Source organism: Malaclemys terrapin, chromosome 4 (genome assembly GCF_027887155.1).
Source record: "Malaclemys terrapin pileata isolate rMalTer1 chromosome 4, rMalTer1.hap1, whole genome shotgun sequence".
Lineage (NCBI taxonomy): Eukaryota > Metazoa > Chordata > Testudines > Emydidae > Malaclemys > Malaclemys terrapin.
Window position 1 is genome coordinate 3,721,759 of NC_071508.1, and position 18,987 is coordinate 3,740,745.

An 18,987-nucleotide genomic window follows, 5' to 3' on the forward strand; every position below is an offset into this window, starting at 1 on the left:
AGATCGGTGGCTATGCCTATACTACAGTACAGGCATGGCCACAGATAGGTCTCTCCTGTCTCTGCAGCTGGGATCCGTGCTAGGGTGACCAGATGTCCCGATTTTATAGGGACAGTCCCAGTATTTGGGGCTTTGTCTTCTCTAGGTGGCTGTTACCCCCCAGCCCCGTCCTGATTTTTCACCCTTGCTGTCTGGTCACCCTGCCTATGCTACAAAATTAAGTCAGCTTAATTTAAGGCTGCGTCTACACTGCTGTAAGATCTGTAAGACGTATCTGGCTTCAAGACTAGGGCTTGGTCTACACTAAACCCCCAAATCGAACTAAGGTACGCAACTTCAGCTACGTGAATAACGTAGCTGAAGTCGACATACCTTAGTTCGAACTTACCACCGTCCAGATGCAGCAGGCAGGCTCCCCCGTCGACTCCACGTACTCCTCGCGGCGAGCAGGATTACCGGAGTCGACGGGGAGCACTTCTGAGTTCGATTTATCGCGTCCAGACTAGACGCGATAAATCGAACCCAGAAGTTCGATTGCCTGCCGCCGAACCAGCGCGGTAAGTATAGACAAGCCCTAAGCTTGATAAGTTGATGGAGGGGATGGTATAGCCTTATTTGGGCAATTAATTGATCTTTGACTATTAGCGGTAAATATGCTCAATGGCTTACGATGGGATGTTAGATGGGGTGGGATCTGAGTTACTACAGAGAATTCTTTCCTGGGTGTCTGGCTGGTGAGTCTTGCCCACATGTTCAGGGTTTAGCTGATGGCCATATTTGGGGTCGGGAAGGAATTTTCCTCCGGGGCAGATTGGCAGAGGCCCTGGGGGTTTCTCGCCTTCCTCTGCAGCGTGGGGCACGGGTCACTTGCTGGAGGACTCTGTGCACCTTGAAGTCTTTAAAGCACGATTTGAGGACTTCAGTAGCTCAGACACAGGTTAGGGGTTTGTTACAGGAGTGGGTGGGTGAGATTCTGTGGCCTGCGTTGTGCAGGAGGTCAGACTAGACGATCGTAATGGTCCCTTCTGACCTTAAAGCCTATGATTCTATGATTCTATCTGCCATGGAGCCGCTCTATGCCGGCAGGAGAGAGCGTGCCTCTCCACATAATTAAACCACCCCCCACAATCGGCATTAGCTATGTCTGCGGGAGAAGCTCTCCTGCTGGCATTGCACTGTGCTTATTACCTCTTATGCCGGCGAAACGTGTGTCGCTCGGGGGTGTGGTTTTTTTCACACTCCTGAGCAACATAAGTTTTGCTGACATAAGTGGTAGTGTAGACATGAAGAGAAGAATATTCACTGGGAGGGTGGTGAAGCACTGGAATGGGTTACCTAAGGAGGTGGTGGAATCTCCATCCTTAGAGGTTTTTAAGGCCTGGCTTGACAAAACCTTGGCTGGGATGATTTAGTGGGTATTGGTCCTGCTTTGAGCAGGGGGTTGGACTAGATGACCTCCTGAGGTCTCTTCCAACCCTAATATTCTATGATTCTATGATAAGAACATAAGAACGGCCCTACTGAGTCAGACCAAAGGTCCATCTAACCCAGTATCCTGTCTTCCGACAGTGGCCAGTGCCAGGTGCACCAGAGGGAATGAACAGAACAGGGAATCATCAAGTGATCCATCCCCTGTTGCTCATTCCCAGCTTCTGGCAAACAGAGCCCTGCCCATCCTGGCTAATAGCCATTGATGGACATATCCTCCATGTATCTATCTAGTTCTTTTTTGAACCCATGGCCTAACATTTTGCAGTAATTACATCGCTTGTGTGTATCTACTCTTTGTTTCTTGGTTCGGACTTGCATATCCTCACTAGGAGCTCTTGTATCAATTATATTGTCAGAGTGGGGCATTGTGGGATGGCTTCTGAAAGGCAGCAATGGTTGATGTAAGCAATGCAGTGTGTACACTGACACCATGTCAACCTAATTACATTGACATTGACTCTATGCTTCTGATGGAGGTAGAGTTATTAAGGGTGTGTCTACAGTACAAAATTAGGGTGACCTAAGTTACGTCGACATACAGGCATCACAGTCATTAAATCGCGTTTGCATGTCCACACTATGCTGCATCAACACTGACACTTCGTCGACCTATCTACATTTTCATAACTGCTACACCTTTCGTGGAGGTGGAGTTAGTAAATTGGTGTAGTGGACGAGTTACATGGGTAAGAGCTACATTTTAGTGTAGATGCTTACAGAGTTAGGTCAACATAAGCTGCCTTACATTGACCTAACTCTGGCCTGGTCTACACTATGGGGTTAGTTCGAATTTAGCCGCGTTAGGTTGATTTAAAAATTACTGTGTCCACACAACCAACCCCGTTCCGTTGACCTAAAGGTCTCTTAAAATCGACTTCTGTAATCCTCCGCGACGAGGGGAGTAGCGCTAAAATCGACCTTGTTGGGTCAAATTTGGGGTAGTGCAGACGGAAATCGACAGTATTGGTCTCCGGGAGCTATCCCAGAGTGCTCCATTGTGACCGCTCTGGACAGCACTTTGAACTCCGATGCACTAGCCAGGTACACAGGAAAAGCCCCGGGAACTTTTGAATTTCCTGCGAACTCAGCAGCACTGAGGTTTCAGGGTGATGAAAAGGTCCTGGCTGCCGGGGAGATGGATTCCCTTCACTGCTTGCCTGTGCATTCTCCTTCTCCTTCTCCTCCTCCTCTTCCTCATCCCTTTTTATCTCCCCCCAGGTGCAAATGTTTCTACACTCCCCTTATCATCTCTGTCCCTGAGGTTATCGAGATTAGAAGGCAAAAAAACCACACTCGTGATGACATGTTTTCTGAGCTCATGCAGTCCTCCCGCACTGATAATAATAATAATGGAGATATCCCATCTCCTAGAACTGGAAGGGACCTTGAAAGGTCATCGAGTCCAGCCCCCTGCCTTCCTTAGCAGGACCAAGTACTGATTTTGCCCCAGATCCCCAAGTGGCCCCCTCAAGGATTGAACTCACAACCCTGGGTTTAGCAGGCCAATGCTCAAACCACTGAGCTATCCCTCCCCCCGATAGGGCACAGCTTAATGCATGGAGGCATTCAGTGGCAGAGGCCAGGAAAGAATTAAGTGAGTGTGAAGAGCGGAGGCAGGAACGATGCTGAGGCTAATAGGGGAGCAAATGGACATGATGAAGGATCTGTTGGGGGAGCAAACGGACATGATGAAGCGTCTGTTGGGGGAGCAGGAAAGCCAACAAGAGCACAGACCCCCGCTGCATCCATTGTAAAACCGCAAGCCCTCCTCCCCAAGTTCTATATCCGCCTCACCCAGACGCCCAAGAACGCCGGGGGGAGGCCTCCGGGCACCCAGCCACTCCACTCCAGAGGGTGGCCAAAACAACAGAAGGCTGTCATTCAAACAGTTTGATTTTTAGTGTGGCTACAATAAACAATGTGGCCTTGTCCTTCCCTCCTCCCCCACCCCATCCAGGCTACCTTGTCCGTTATCTCATTTTTTTTAATTAATAAAGAAAGAATGCATGGTTTCAAAACAATAGTTACTTTATTTCGAAGTGGGGAGGGTGGTTGGCTTACAGGGAATTAAAATCAACAAAGGGAGCAGGTTTGCATCAAGGAGGAACACACACAACTGTCACACCGAAGCCTGGTCAGTCATGAAACTGGTTTTCAAAGCCTCTCTGATGCACAGCGCGTCTTGCTGTGCTCTCCTAATTGCCCTGGTGTCCGGCTGCTCAAAATCGGACACCAGGCGATTTGCCTCAACCTCCCACCCTCCCATAAACATCTCCTCCTTACTCTCACAGATATTATGGAGCACACAGCAAGCAGCAATAACAATGGGAATGTTGGTTGCGCTGAGGTCTGACCTACTCAGCAAACAGCGCCAGCGAGCTTTTAAACGTCCAAAGGCTCATTCTACCACCATTCTACACTTGCTCAGCCTATAGTTAAACTTCTGCTTACTACTGTCCAGGCTGCCTGTGTAAGGCTTCATGAGCCATGGGAGCAAGGGGTAGGCTGGGTCCCCCAAGCATAACTATTGGCATTTCAACATCCTCAATGGTAATTTTCTGGTCTGAGAAGTAAGTCCCTTCTTGCAGCTGCTCGAACAGCCCAGAGTTCCTAAATATGCGAGTGTCATGCACCTTTCCCGGCCATCCCATGATGTTGGTGAAACATCCCTTGTGATCCACCAGTGTTTGTAGGACCATTGGGAAGTACCCTTTGCGGTTCATGTACTGGTTGGCAAGGTGGTCCGGTGCCAAGATGGAGATATGTGTTCCATCTATTGTCCCACCACAGTTAGGGAACCCCATTGCAGCAAAGCCATCCAGTATGACCTGCACATTTCCCAGAGTCACTACCCTTGATAACGGAACGTCAATGATTGCATTGGCTACTTGGATCACAGCAGCCCCCACAGTAGACTTGCCCACTCCAAATTGATTCCCGACTGACCAGTAGCAGTCAGGTGTTGCAAGCATCCACAGGGCTATCGCCACTTGCTTCTCAATTCTCAGGGCAGCTTTCATCTTGGTATTCCTGTGCTTCAGGGTGGGGGAAAGCAACTCACAGAGTTCCAGGAAAGTGGCCTTATGCATGTGAAAGTTTCGCAGCAATCCACTGTATCAACCAGCCCCACTGCCGCCATGATGTCCCAATTGCCACAGCCCGTGCTTTCAGGAATGTCTGTATCCATGTCCTCGTCAAAATCCTCCTCGTGCTGGTGTCTCTTAGCCCAGTTCTGCATATACTCCAAGATAATGTGTAAGGTGTTTACAATGCTCACAACAGCAGCAGTGATGGTAAGCTGAGCGGGCTCCAGGCTTGCCATGGTATGGCGTCTGCATGGGTAACCCAGGCAAAAAGGTGCGAAACGATTGTCTGCCGTTGCTTTCACAGAGGAAGGGGCGACTGACGACATGTACCCAAAACCAGCCACGACAATGTTTTTGCCCCATCAGGCATTGGGACTTAACCCAGAATTCCAATGGGCAGCGGAGACTGCAGGAACTGTGGGATAGCTACCCACAGTGCACCGCTCTGTAAGTTGATGCTAGCCACGGTAGTGAGGACGCACTCCGCCGACTTCATGCGCTTAGTGGGGACAAACGCAATCGACTGTATAAAATCGATTTCTAAAAATTGACTTCTATAAAATCGACCTAATTTCTTAGTGTAGACATACCCTCTCTAGCATAGACCAGGACTTAGTTGGCGTCACGGGCCAGTTACATCGGTGGGAGCGAAATTTAAGTGTAGACACTTCTATAGTTAGGTCAATGTAAGCTGCTTTGCGTTGACCAGGCCTATATTTCTATCCCTCATTTGGGGGAAGGTTAAATCAAAATAGGATGCTCTTAATCTGAATAAAGAGTGACCACACACAGAGATTTACACTGAAATAACAAAAAGGAAGCTATTTCAATTCCAGTTTGTGAGTAGAAAAGCCATGAGAGGTTGGCAACTGGATGCTGCGGTCACTGTTCTGAAATACCAGAGAGAGATGGGTTAGGAAGAAATACACTAGAATGTAGAAATGTAGATAGATAGATAAATGCTATAGGGGTATGTATGGAGGGAAAGCGAGCAGCTTCTTATGCTCTGCTTTCAAAGTTGTGCTGGTGTTTACATCTAATTTTAAACCAATTTAGTTAAACTGATACAAATCACAGTGTGGATACTCTTAATTCTATTTAAACCTGCCTTCATATCAGTTTATCTTAATTCAGTAAGGAATTAATTTAAACTAAATATATATATACACCAGGTTTAAATCAGATTAAGAGGGTCCATACTTTGTTTTCCATTGGTCTAACTGAGGCCTGGTTTACACACAGTTTTTGTACTGATTTAACTATTCTGGTTAGGGGTAACCTTTTTTCATTCACTGAAATAGTATGAACCCTAGTGTGGTTCAACTGATTTAAACAGGTGCAACTTTGGCCTTGTCTATATGGGAACTTTCTTTTGGTATAAACTAAGGTGTGAATTTCAACCAGAATGGTTATAGCAGTATAACAGACCATGTGGACACTCTGCCCATGTCTTCCATTGACCTAGCTAATGTCTCATGGAGAGATGGATTAACTACATCAATGAAAACCCCCCTTCCATCTTGTAAGAAGCATCTACATTAGTACGGCAGTGTGTGACTGTGCTGCTGTAGTGTAGACATACTCACTCTCTCCCTGAACGACATTAGCTAAGCTGATAGAAACTTTGTTCTGTCAACATAGTTGTGTCAACACTAGGGGATTTGCTGGCATAGCTATGTTGGCTGCGAGTGTGATTTTTCCACCCTCCTAGCTGATATAACTGTGCTGACATATCTATTTAGTGTAGACCAGGCCTTTTATTCCAGAACAAGAGTACTTTTTTCACTTTAGCTTATGCTGCTTGGGAAGGAGTGTAAACTGAACTGAAAAAAAGGTCACTCTTATCCTAGAATAGGGCCTGGTTTACACTTAAAAGTTTTGGTGTTATAGCTTTATTTCATTTTGGGGAACTGGTATATAAAATGTACCAGCAAAGTTTCAGAGTAGCAGCCGTGTTAGTCTGTATCCGCAAAAAGAAGAACAGGAGTACTTGTGGCACCTTAGAGACTAACAAATTTATTAGAGCATAAGCTTTCGTGGACTACAGCCCACTTCTTCGGATGCATCCGAAGAAGTGGGCTGTAGTCCACGAAAGCTTATGCTCTAATAAATTTGTTAGTCTCTAAGGTGCCACAAGTACTCCTGTTCTTCTTTGTACCAGCAAAAGAACTCTTGTTCTGCAAACCCTTTCTAGTGTAGACAAGGTCTAATGCATTGTCTATACTGACACTTTCGTCACTAAAATTTTTGTCGCTCAGAGGTATGAAAAAACACCCCCCTAAACAACAAAAGTTTTAGCGACGAAAAGCGCCTGTGTGGATAGTACTTTGTCGACAGGAGCCGCGCTCCCGTCAATGAAACTACCACTCCTCGTTGGGGGTGGTTTTATTTTGTAGCCAGGAGAGAGATAAAGAGCAGCCACACAGCGCACATACAATGGCATGGCTGCAGTGGCACAGCTGAGGCTAGGTCTACACTACCCGCCTGAATCGGCGGGTAGAAATCGACCTCTCGGGGATCGATTTATCGCGTCCCGTCGGGACGCAATAATCGATCCCCGAATCGACACTCTTACTCCACCAGGGGAGGTGGGAGTAAGCGCCGTCGACAGAAAGCCGCAGAAGTCGATTTTGCCGCCGTCCTCACAGCGGGGTAAGTCGGCTGCGATACGTCAAATTCAGCTACGCTATTCACGTAGCTGAATTTGCATATCTTAAATCGACTCCCCTCTGTAGTGTAGATGTACCCTATGTCTGTTGTAAGGTGCGCAGTGTGGACATAGCCTTAGTGTCCACACAGGGGGTAATACTTGATATAAATACAACTGTGTAACTATATCGTTATAACCTTTTCCCTGTAGACAAAGCCTTTGAATGTAGACAAAGCCTTAAGGTCTAGGAATGGAGACAGATACATGCTTTCATTATGTGTATTTTCATTGTACATGCAGTTAAATTGAGGAATGAGTTAGATCAATTCACTCTGATATACTGTATTGTTTCTTTTCCCCTCTCTGTGTGGTCTGCCTCACCTCCCTCTGTCTCCATTTCTCGCTATTTCATTTTCTCTGCATTTTGTTTTTCTCTCTAGAGTTCTCTTTTTTCTGTTTCTGGAAGAATTCAAACTCTCCCCCAATCCTCTTTTTTTAAAAATGTAGACAGATCCCTCTCAGCTCCTCTTGTTTTGGCCTCTTTCCTTTCCCTCTTGTTCTGCCCCCCTGTTTTGCATCTGTCATCCCACTCAGGAACCTCCTCATCCCCACTATCCCACCCCAATATATCCTGCTCAGGGAATCTCCCAATATTCCCCCCTCAAAAGCCCCTCCATTACCCTCCTCTATGGACTCCCAATACTGAACCCTCTGAGACCCCTAAATATACCCTTCTTAGGGTCCCCCAATATCCCTCCCAAGAATTCCCCAATATTGACTTCCCAGAGACACCCTCAATATTTTCCCTTGATGGATTCCACCAATATCTGCCCTCATAGATCCCCACATATTAACCGCTCTGAGACACCCCAATACCTCCCTGCATGGACTCCCCCAATACTGACCCCTCTGAGACACTTCTTTAAGCCCCTCCCCACAAATCCCACTCAGGGGTTCCCTCAAAATTCCCTTCTCAAAGACTCCTTCACTATCCTCCTTCATGGATCCCCCTATACTCACCCCTCTGAGACCCCAAACATACCCTCCCTAGGCCCCGCTAGTCTCTCCTCCTGCACCCCCAAAATAACCCCCTCAGGGACTGCCTAAATAGCTGCCTTAGGGCCCCCAATGCCTTCTCCTCATTTACTCCCCAATATAGAGTCTTCAGAGCTGCTAAATAGCCCCCTTAGTTTCCCAGTATCATCCCCTCATGAACCCACAAAACAGACCCCTCTGAGAGCCCCAATAATCCTGCTCATGGACCCCCCAAGAGGCTACCCCAATGTGTCCCCCCAGTCAGCCCCCTCTTGACCCCAGTGACAGTTGGGGCCGTTACTGCCCCTCCCCCCTCTGCCTTGCACTGCAGGAAGGAGTTCCACAGGGTGGGGTAGGGGCAGTTTAACGATTTTAACTGACAGTGGAGGGAGCTAGGGGGGAGGGGAGGGGAAGGTTCATGAGGGAATATTGTGGGGGGCTATTGGAGAGACTCTGAGGAGGACATTGGGGACCCCTTCGGAAGGGATTTGGGGGTTGTTTGAGGAGGTTGGGGTCCATGGAGGAATATTAGAGGCCCCTCACTGGGGATATTGGGGGCATCTTTGAGGGGTTGGGCACTCAGGGAGCTTTTGAGGGGGTCTCTGAAGCAGATATTGGGGATCCATGGTTGCGGGTCCTTAGTAGGGCTAGGAGTTCCTGAGGAGCTTTCAGGAAGCCCTCACATGGGTATTGGGGTGGTCTTTGACGGAGGTATTAGTGTCTCTGAGGGGAGATATCAGGGGCCACTCAAGGTTCCTATCATGAGGTCTCCCAAGGTTGTATACTGGGGTGTCTCTGAGAGATTTTGGGGTGTCTCAGAGGGGGATATCTGTATGTAAGAAGCACTAGACTCATGCAATACTGTAAAGCATAGAGTCTGGAGGGGAGCAGTAGTTACAGCAGGGGACTAGGAAGGGAGGGAGTTGGGAGTCAGGACTCCTGGGTTCCACCCCTGGCTCTGTCAGGGGAATGGGGTCCAGTGGTTAGAGGGAGTCACGACTCAGCCTCAAAGATGAGACTTGTGGCCTTGTTGGACAGAGCTTTCTCCCCAGCCATCCCATGACTGTGACACTCACACCCTGACCATGAACCTCACTGTATGCAAAACAAAATGCAACTCGTTGGCTTGATTTAGCAACCAAATGAACCGCCACAACAAAATCTCCATATGGGGTGAGGGGAAGAAACTTAAAATATGTAAGCTGCACGGGAAAAAAATATACACACTTGTATTGTGTTCAGAGCTCAATTGTGTAGGCGAGTGTAATATAAAAACTCTGGGTTCCATTCCTGCCTCTGAAAGCCAGCCTGACCCCGCCAGTCCCTGCAACATCTAGGAGATATGGGGATTGGGAGATGGAGCTCTTCAACTCTAGGGCACTAGTTTTAACCCAGCCCCAGGTTGGGGGGACTGGTATGCTTCGGGGGAAGGGGGAATGGGATATGGGGCTTTTCCCCTACTGCGTTCCAATCTACCTACAGGTTGGAAGGGCTGGTTGGAGGAGCAGCAAATGGGATATGACTCATTCCCCTGTACATCACCAGCCTCTAATGTAACTCCAAGCTGGGAGACTGGTTAGCTGGCTAGAGTAGGGAATGAGATAAAGGGCCCTTTACCTCAAGGACACTTATTCCAATGTTTCAAATCTCCCATACAGCAGTTGGGACTGAAAGCTGTTCCCATTGGGAAGTCATTTGCTGGGAAATGAGTACAGCAGGACCTACTTCCTAGCAAAACAGGAGTCCACGTCTCTATTTCCCCCCTACTTGCAATCAGCAAAAAGGCTGAGGCACTGAACAGGCCACGAGCGCCGAACTCACTCTCTCTGGGCATACACACAGGATTCATTCTCCAGGGTCTGCCTTTCCCCAGCGCTAAATGGACCAGAAAAATAACAGCGGTAAGTAACAACTGTAAAAATATTTCTTTATTTGTTCAAAAATAGGAATGGTGGAAATCTGTGGTCATCCTGAGCAGGGAAAGGCAAAAGCCGTAAGACACCAAGGCAGGAATTGGAGCGAGGCAGGAATGGCAGAGAAAGGTGTCTGCAATGCTTCTGTGACCTTCATCGTTGACCACGGGCATGTGCCGAGAGACCCAGGTGGGTGGCAGGATCGTGAGTTTTCTTGCTGTCTCTGTGTGGCAGGATTTGGAGCTCTTTAGAGGGGAAAGTGCATTTTGTTGTCTGGGACGTTTTCTTTTTCATTAGATTCCCCTGTAGGGAGAATTTGGTAGGAAGTGATTAGCAAAGCATTTTTCATTGTGCAAACCACAAAGCACTTTAGAGTCATAAAGTCATAGAGTTTAAGGCCAGAAGGGCCGATGGATCATCTAGTCTGACCTCCTTCATATCACAGGTCACCAACACCACCCAGCACCCAACAGCCGTCATTAGACCAAAGTATTGCAGCCCTCAGGAGACTAGACTATTATGTGCCAGAGGCAGAGAATAGAAGGGACCGAGGTGCTACAGTGCCCGAGGCCCCTGCAATGACAGGGGAATGATTTAAGTGAGATATACCCAAATAATCAGATATATCCGGAACAATCAGTTGCACACATAGAAAATGGGAAATGACTGCCTAGGAAGAAATACTGTGGAAAGCGATCTGGGGGTCATAGTGGATCACAAGCAAACAAGTCAACAGTGTAACACTGTTGGGAAAACAACAACAAAAAACATCATTCTGGGATGTATTAGCCGGCGAGTTGTAAGCAAGACACGAGAAGTAATTCTTCCTCTCTACTCCACGCTGATTAGGCCTCAATTGGAGAATTGTGTCCAGTTCTGGGTGCCACATTTCAGGAAAGATGTGGACAAATTGGAGAAAGTCTAGAGAAGAGCGACAAAAATGATTAAAGGTCTAGAAAACATGACCTATGGGGAAAAATTGAAAAAATTGGATTTGTTTAGTCTGGAGGAGAGAAGACTGAGGGGGAGACACAGTAACTGTTTTCAAGTACATAAAAGGTTGTTACAAGCAGGAGGGAGAAAAATTGTTCTCATTAACATCTGAGGTAATGGACTTAAATTGCAGCAAGGGAGGTTTAGGTTGGACAATAGGAAAAGCTTCCTAACTGTCAGGGTGGTTAAGCACTGGAATAAACGGCGTAGGGAGGAATCTCCATTGTTGGAGGTTTTTAAGAGCAGGTTAGACAAATACCTGTCAGGGATGGTCTAGACAATACTTAGTCCTGCCTTGAATGCAGGGGTCTGGACTAGAAGACCTCTCGAGTTCCATTCCAGTCCTACGATTCTATGATAATCCTGGCAAGTCACTTGCACTCACACACTTCAGAGGAAGGTGAAACTTCCCCCAAGGTCCCGGCCAGTCTGTCCTGGGGGAAAATTCCTTCCCGACTCTCTCTATGGTGATCAGTTAGACGCTGAGCACATGAGCAAGAACCAGCCAGCCAAGCACTAGAGAGAGAGAATGCTTGATTTTACCTCAGAGCCTGGGCCCTCCCCATTCCATTTTCCATCTCCAGCCTTGGTCATCCCTGATGCTTCAGAGGAAGGAGATAAAAAAACCAACAACTCCAGAATACATTGAGGTGGGGGGTTGTCCCTTCATGACCCCTGCAAGAGACAGTTTGAAACCCTGAAGCTTGAGCTTTTTAGGAGCCAAAAATTAGGGAACTGTACTGAAGCGCAGCCACCTCTGGGGTGGTGTACCAAGTACACGGCAACATTACACAGGGATTGCTCATGCAGTGCTGAAATACAACCATTTCTGGAGTGAGATTGTTTAACAGCCACATGGCAGTGCTATAGGAAAGACGTGAAAGAGAAGCTTATATTTGGGGGGAACTGCAGGAAGAGTTTAAGAAATCAGAATGAAAATTCCTGAGCTGGGATCCGACTGGGAGCCTGGGCTTTCAAAAAAGTGTCACGGGATTTTTGTCTGGCCACAAATGATCAAGGCCTTGATTTTAAATCTCAACACGCAAAACACATGCAGAAGCAACCAGCCTTTAACACTAAAGGAGGATGGTCTTCAAGAGTGGGTAAGTAAATACCATTTTTTTGGGTCCGTTCAAAAGCGTTTGGCGGTCCAGATTTGGCCCGTGGTTCACCTATTGACTACTCTGGCACTAGAAGCTTGAACTAGGACAACCTAAGTATTTTCTCACCATTTCCAAAACTTCACATGCAAATAACTTCCAGAACTAACAATGGGCTGGCTTGGAACTGGTACCGCCTTGAGGGGAAATGCCCCCGTATCCTATTCCCCAACACCCATAGCCACATATCCCCCCTGCCCTGGGGCAGGATCGGAATTGACACGCACCCCTAAAGGGCAAAAGTCCCGTATCTCATTCCTCAACCCCCGTAGCCAGCCAGTCCCCCGATCAGGGGCTGGATAGGAACTGGCAACCCCTAAGAGCAAAGACCCCATATCCCATTGCCTGCTAAGCCAGCCAATACCCCTGATCTGAGGTTGGATAGGAGCCGGCACCCCCTATTGGAAAAGATGCTCAGAACCCAGCCAGTTGCCCGCTTTTAGCAGAGTTGTTTCCTGGAGCAGGGATCTGCTTGACAGCATCGCCCTCTTGAGGCCTTCTTCCTCCCGCTCAGAAATCGAAAGTGAAAGCAACAAAGCCCTCGATGAGCCAGAGATGGGCAGAAATTACGGCTCGTTGTGGGCCCAATGCGGAGTCAGATCCCCTCACCTCTTATACCCCCTCCAGCCTGGCAGCCAAGGCCCTCTGGTTGATGTCCTCCAGCACCTGCTTGGCCATCTGTATAGCCCCTGTCTCCAGGTAGTAGCTGATCATTAGTCTGCATACATCGAGATAGTCTGCCCGCTCCAGCCGACCCCGTGGGATGTTGCTGCAGCCCGAGGGTGGCTGCGCCTGGTTCAGCTTCACCTTGAACTTCTTGAAGTCCATCTCTTCCAGCTCCTCCAGGACATTCTCCAGCCGGTCCCGCGCGCTCATTCGTACTGCAGTGGCAGCCAACACCGCTTCGAAACTCTCCTTTTTCCTCCTCCTGTGTCTCCTCCCCTGTCTCCTCCCCCAGCCCCTAGTCGCAAGGCAGGGCAGCACTGGGAACCAATGCTCTGAAAAGCAAATGATTTCCTGGAAATCAGGGCAGGTTGGCTTTCTGCAACGCGCTTCAGATCCCTGTGGAAATTGCACTATGTGCCTTATCAGAGAAAGCCTCATCAGCCCCTTAGGGAGCTGGGGTGGGGTTGAAACTGCCTTTCTCCCTTGCCCTCTCCCCTTCTGACTAGTTAGCCTTGGCAGACTCTGTGAGCTATCCGAGCTCTTTTAAGGCTTTCCGCTACCCAGACTGATTTCCTAGGGAAATATGATAATTTAGGGTTTGAGGCTATTTTTTTGTTTGTTTTTTTTACCAAGGGGAGCAAAATATACAGGCACAAGCTGAACGTTTGAAAAGCAGCTCCCTTGGCCAAACATCTTTCCCGGGCTGAGTGGGCCACAGAGATTGAATATCCATCTGATGGGCACATTGGGAGGGGGGGGAAGAGGGAAGAGAGAGAGAGACGGAGAGAGAGAGTGTGTGTGTGTGTGTATGCACATGCCCATTCTGCAGGATACACAGGAGTGTCAGGTATCCAGGGCAGGTTGAAATGCATGGGCAGGGGAGGGTGTGGGAGTGGAGGTGGAGAAGTCCTCCCCTCTGTTGCCAGGACTGCACCTACTCTGGGTGACCAGATAGCATGTGTGAAAAATCGGGACAGAGGTGGAGGGTAATAGCCACATTTATAAGAAAAAGCCCCAAATATCAGGACTGTCCCTATAAAATCGGGACATCTGGTCACCCTAGTGGGGACACACTGTGGGACTTGTTCACACACAAAAGCTGTACCTTTTTAACTATACTGGTATAATTACAACCCGCTAGTGTTGGACACGTTTTATCAGTATAAAGGCGATTGTAGAGGTATTGTTTATTCCTGTATGGGAAGGGGAATAAGGGGAATGTATAACTGCATCCACGCTAGAGGTTGTACCAGGATAACTATTTTGGTAAAAAATCACCCTCCTAACTGAAACAGCCAGCCCCCCACAAGATCTTTAAGTAGACCAATGTTCGCACTATGTCCGCTGTAAGGTCTCCCGTGTAGCTGCTCTGTGCTGGCAGGAGAGAGCTCTCCCGCCAGCATAATTAAACCACCCCCAGAGCAGCGATAGCTACATCAGCAGGAAAGCATCTCCTGCCAACATAGCGCTGTCCGCACCGGCACTTTTGTCGGTGAAACTTTTGTCGGTCGTGTGTGTGTTTTTTTCACACCCCTGACCGACAAAAGTTAAACCGACAAAAGTGCTGGTGTAGACATAGCCTCCGTTTCCAGGGTCCACCAATCTGGTGCTAAAATTTGCGAGAAAAAGATAACAACAAGGGGAAACAATTTGAAAAGTTGAATTGTTTTGTATTCGAATCAGAGAGAGAGAATTCTTTGGGGATCCTGGGGCTCGGGAAGGTGAATGAGGAATGTCACAGTGACCTGTGCTGGCTGTGGTCTGTGTCTCACAGCTGTTGTTGAACGCTGCTGCTGTCCCATTCATGTACTGGCCACTCTCAACTCTGTTTAACTTGTAAAATCTACAACCCTTCAAAACATCCTTATCTTCTGCAATTCTCCCTAGGTACTAGGCTCACTGCACTGGCTTTGATCATTGCAGAGCAGAAAAGCATAAGGAAGATTTAGAAGAAAGAAGAAAGGAAATATACATAATTAGCATCTGAGAGGAGCCCTCACTAGAACCTTTGTGTATATATTGATCTGAACTGCTATCCATTACTCTGGAGTGACTCCATTTAAGTCAACTGATCTCAGTTATACCAGGACAAATCTGGAGTGACACTACTGAAGTCAGTGATTTCAGTTACACCCTTCAGAATCAGGCCCTAAACCAACTACTGCTCTAGGGTGGATAATTCAATTACATTCTTCTCCCATCTCCCAGATCATTTAGCAGCTTTTTTTACTGACACTGCGAGTTTAAGTGTTTTCAGAGAGAGGAAGTAAGTATAGGACCCTTGGCAGTGATTAACTTTCCACAGAGATACCTGTGTCCAGAGCACTTTTGCCAGCAAAGCCCTGGGGAAAGAATATATGGGAACACACTAACTAACCCACCCATTATACCATGAGAATGATTACAGACTTAGAAAACATGCTTTATGGTGAAGACTCAAGGAGCCTGTGACAGGGACACTCCCCCACACTGGTTCTGAGAGGGCTGAGGTGAGCCAGGCAGGCCCCATCAGCCAATTAGGTAGCAAGATGAGGGAATTATGGGTGAGAGGAAAGCCCTAATTCGGAGGAAGTTCACCTGAGCAGAGGTAGGCAGGGCTAGAATAAACTCAGGAAGCTGGCCACAGTAAAGGCTGTTGGGAGGAAGTCTGTGGTTGCCTTCTGGGTAGCAGAGAGAGAGGAGAGAGAGAGAGGGAACCCAGGGAAAGAGGAGGTCCCTGGCTCAGCTTGGTGGGAAGGGAATCCTGAAGACAGTAGGGTGGAGAAGAGCACCTTGTGGGAAGCAGCTTTGTGGGAGGGGGGGTTAGCAGCATGGTTAGTGACTGAGCCTTGGCTGTGTGTTGTAGGGTCCTGGGCTGGAACCCAGAGTAGAGGATGGGCCTGGGTTACCCTCCCTGCCATGGGGGAGTGGCACCAGCAGGAAGTGAACTGGAAGACTGCCTGGGCCACTGTGGGAATGACAGCGTGTGAGGACTACTGGATGCCCCTTGAACAGATGAAACTTTGACGGACACGACCCTGGAAGGGGGGAACGCTGAGCACCCTCAGGGCGGAGGTAGTCCTCACATGAAGAGGCAGCAGCAACTTCTACAGCGAGAGGGGGGCTGCAGACAGAGAGAGCAATGGTGTGAAACTGCAGGAAGGGGCGTTGGCCTTGCAGAGCTAATCCCCAGAGCCACCAGGAAGAGGCATTCACCTGTGGTGAGTAGAGCACCCTACCACGGAGCCTAATCTAGTGATCGTAACAAAGAGGGAGTTAAAGGGTGACTTGATCAGTCTGTAAATTACTACATGGGGGGAGGGGAAACAAATGAGCTCTTCAGTCTGGCGGACAAAGGTAAAAGATGGCTGAAATTTGAAACTAGACAAATTCAGACTGGAAATAAAGGGTCCGTTTTTAACAGTGAGGGTGATTAACCATTGAAACAATTTGCCAAGGGTCACGGTGGATTCTCCATTGCTGGTCATTTTAAAATCAGAACGGGACGTTTCTCTAAAAGATCTGCTCTGGGTCAAACAGGAATTATTTTAAGCAGGTTGTATGGCTTGTGTGATACATGAGTTCTGACTAGATGATCCCAATGGTTCCTTCTGGCCTGGGAATCTGAGACAATAAATACAGCAAAGGGAGGTTCAAGGAGAGATTACAGAGCGGTAGCAGGATCGGACTCTGGAGGGGGTAGCATTAAGAACTGGGCCAAGAGAATTCTTTGGGATGTGAGAAACAGCCTGGGCTCTTTTTACCCATCCCAAGATGTGGATTCTTAAATGTAGAAGGTCAAGTTCCGCTATGAAAGTGGCAGTGTCGGATGGTGGAAAGGTGGCTTATACATTTAGAGCAGTGGGTTAGAACTTGTTCCAGAGTTAGAAGTGTAAAGTGGCAGTTTCTAAATTTCTCTCTCCCTGTTTCCTTTTCTGTCTCTTTTTCTCTTGTTCTGATCTCTCTCTCTCTCTCTCTCTCTCTCTCGTTCTTTCTGTTTCTCTCCCCTTGTCTCTATGCCCTGGTCTTTCCCCTCCCAATCCCACTTTACCCAGCCTATGCACAGATCTGCCCATTGTGACTCCTTTGCGCTGTGTTCTATTATTTGGTTTATCTGGGAGCTTTTGGTGCCTGAGCAGAGGCAGGATCTGTGGCTTGTAGTTTGACATCTATATTTGGGGGGGGGGGGGTGGGGGTGGGGGTGTGTGTGGCTCCAGTAAGGCCCATGGGTCATTCACGAGGGCCAGATTCCATGCATGCCCACAGGGGCACCTTTTCAGATTTTTTTTTTTTCGGGGGAGACAATTTTAACCATGATTCCAGGGACTACTTAGGCAACTGAAAACTCTAGGGTTGTGTGGCTTGGTTTTGTTTTCAGATAATACCTTGGAAACTATTGACAGGAGCACTGTATCTAATTCTTATCTCCAGAAATAAATTTAAATAAATATTGGACCCACTCAGCTCTAATACTAACATGTTCTGACATCTTGTGGCAAGTCACTTAAGAGACACCGGTTAGGTTTAGAATTGTAATGTCTATTCTTACTAAAGTCAGAAGGGACCATCATGATCATCTTTCCAGTCTGACCTCCTGCATGTTACAGCCCCACAGAACCTCACCCACTCGCTCCTGTAGTAAACCCCTTAACCTCTTGCTGAGTTGGTGAAAACTGTGGGCAGGTCTACACTACAAACTCTGCTGTGGTACTTTGATGAAGATGCTCTAAGCCTACGGGAGAGAGCTTTCCTGTTGGCTTAGTTATTCCGCGACTGTCTACATGGGGAGGCTAAGGTATGTGGATTTTTCACAACCCTCAGCGATGTAGGTATACAAAGTATGTGTGTGGTGTAGACCTGGCCGGAGTCGGCACTACAACCAGCTTGCACTGACACACACTAGCTCTCCTCAAGCTAGCGTGAGAATAGATTGCAGTGCAGCTGTGGCGGCGTGGGCAGCAGCAGCGGAGGCCGGGCTTAGCCGTGCTGAGCGAGTACCAGTTGGATTCGGGTGGGTTTGTACTCAGAACAGCTGAGCGATGCCTATGCTGCCACACTACACTACTTATACTCCTGCTCGCTTGATGAGAACTAGTGCAAGGGTGTGTATGCCAGCTGGGAATCACCCCCCAGCTCAGGGTGTCGACATCGCCTCTGAGTGCCTAGGCAAATGTCTCTACCTGAAAGACATCCTATCTGCAAGCCGTTGGACCGTAGTGAGCCTAGCCAAAGGCCACGTGTGGGAAGCTGTGTATCATTCCCTCCCCGTTCCTATAAATGCCACCATGTGGCTCAGACCTGGATGGAGAGTCGGAGGCTCCGGGGTTCTTCCCCAGGATATAACCACTCAGTACAATTTCCTGCCCTGGAAAAGATTTTAAGATCTCTCAGGAGAGGGATTTTATGTAGCACATATGTACTACACACTATTATCGGGCTCTCCCTGTGGGGAAGGGACACAAGTGGGGGAGTCCTGGCTGGGGCATCTTCCCCTATTAGATGCGGCTCTTGCTGCTCCACCTACAGAGGGGAGAGGTTAGGAGCCAAAGAAATAAGCCCTCCCAGAAACCACTTCCACCTGCTGCTGCCATTTAATTTTCCTGTCTGGTAAGTTTTCATTTCAAGCCTGCAGGGGGAGCGCTCCTTGTGCTTTGTGCAGAGGAAGGGGAGCTGAGGGTCTCCATGCTACCCATTGCTTTAACCCCTGATCTTCCCTCCCCTCGCAGGTCGCTCATTCATCCATGGCACGTGCTGTTCATCCACACACTCTCTGAACCAGGCCATTCATCCAGGCCACCCAACCAGACCATCCACCCAGGCCACCAAACCAGTCTGTCCATACCAGCCAACCAGTTCATCCACCAACCCCACCACCCACCCATGCCATCTGTCCTCCTCAACCATCCTTCTAATCCATGCTCCTATTCATCCATCTCCACTATCCTCTCACCTACAGACATTTTGAATGAAAAACAGGGAGGCATAGAGCAGTACATTATCACACTCAGACTGGG

General features: G+C 48.3%; 1 long non-coding RNA gene across 1 annotated transcript; it reads right to left on the reverse strand.

Annotated features, from left to right (window-relative positions):
- Positions 1-10,168: 10,168 nt before the first annotated feature.
- LOC128836932 (uncharacterized) lies at positions 10,169-13,287 on the reverse strand. The gene is made up of 2 exons (XR_008444854.1): positions 12,938-13,287; positions 10,169-10,478 (listed from the first exon to the last, which is right to left on the reverse strand). It is a non-coding gene; the product is annotated as an uncharacterized LOC128836932 (long non-coding RNA).
- Between the last annotated feature and the right edge of the window lie 5,700 nt (positions 13,288-18,987).